Source organism: Sphaerodactylus townsendi, linkage group LG06, assembly GCF_021028975.2.
Source record: "Sphaerodactylus townsendi isolate TG3544 linkage group LG06, MPM_Stown_v2.3, whole genome shotgun sequence".
In the NCBI taxonomy this organism is placed as follows: Eukaryota; Metazoa; Chordata; class Lepidosauria; order Squamata; family Sphaerodactylidae; genus Sphaerodactylus; species Sphaerodactylus townsendi.
In genome coordinates, this window is record NC_059430.1 from 1,044,767 (window position 1) to 1,046,285 (window position 1,519).

A 1,519-nucleotide genomic window follows, 5' to 3' on the forward strand; every position below is an offset into this window, starting at 1 on the left:
TCAAACTATAGCCCTCCAGATGTTCATGGAGCTACAATTCCCATGAGCTTCCTACTCACTCTGGGCCATGCTGGCAGGGGCTGATGGGAATTGTAGTCCATGAGCTATCTGGAGTGAATCATGAGGTGAAGACCACTGGTCTAGGGTGTAATAAAAATATAAAAAACATAGTTTGCAAGACCTCTGCCCTAGACTCCCTTTGCCTCCTTTAGACTCATAGGACCTTAGACATAAAGAGATGTGCAGCCTTCCAGCTCCACTGGCACATGGAGACTAAACTAACTGAACAGGAGCACTACTGGGTAATGAAAGGAAGATTGCCTCTAGGGGGCTTCTTAAAGGGACAGGGTCTAACTAAAGTTCCCTCCCTTAGAACTCTATACAAAAGGAACTAAACCCATACTTGCTATATAGGGACAACTGAGACTTAATAAAAGAAAAATAGTAAGAGCTTCCTCTGGGGCATGACAGCATCCTAGAGCATTTCCTCCAACAACTTATAGTAGTATGCATTTTCTGATCATTTTGCTGGAAGTGATGTTGTGCTGTCCAGTGCACAGCCAGGAGTTTCTCACATCCATTTCCCCCCTGCCTCTCCACTGGATGGCGGTGGGCAAAGGTTTGCAACTGTACTCAGGAGTGGTGTCCTGGTGTCCCTATCAATTTACCAAGTGCTCAGTGGAAACTGGGAGTGTAGATTACACAGGTGCAGTTAGCACCCTCTGGATTAAGAAATTAGATACATGTTTATTTAAGGAGCTACATAATAGATGAGTAAAAGGGGACAGAAAGAGAGAGAGTCTTGTAGCCAAGCATAGAGAGAGGTTCTGAGAAGGGAGAGAATTGCCCCCCCTAAGAGTATCGGGTTTGAGGTGATAGACAAGAGGTGACATGGCATAAAATGATGGAAAGGTTTCCTCAACGCTAAGCTGTCAAGTATGTAGCTGCCGGCACTTGCTGCCCTTCTACAGATCTTCTTTTCTCTCATTCCTTTGCAGTGGGCAGCCCATATATTTTAACATATTTTTACACTCTGTGTGAGTACAGTGAACCCCTAGGCAGGATTTTGTAGTGCTTGTTGCAGGGGAAGAAAAAAAGGTTTGGACTCCTGGGGAAAGTAAGTAAGAAGTGATCTTATTGTGTGCAGGCTTCTTTTCCATTTTATGCAAACCATTATGATAGGGAATCCCACTTTTAATTTGTTATACAACATGAGAAACCTTTTTTACCCATTAGTAGCAGGGTTTTCAAATTCTTATCTGGGAAAGAGTAGGGATGTCTTTTTGGCTGGAAGGACTGCTAGCGTGACAGATGAATATTTGGGAAGTTGGAGTATGTAGAAAAAACCCTATCTTGGACTATGGGTGAGCTTCGTTTGTGCTGACAGTCACCCCTTCCTAATAATAATGATCTAGTTTTGGCATAAAATTATCACTTTAGGAGTTTCTAGTGCTTTTGGAGGATTGGGCCATTTTATGTGGTGAGATAATCCCTTTTCTCCTGTAGGAAACTATAAAAT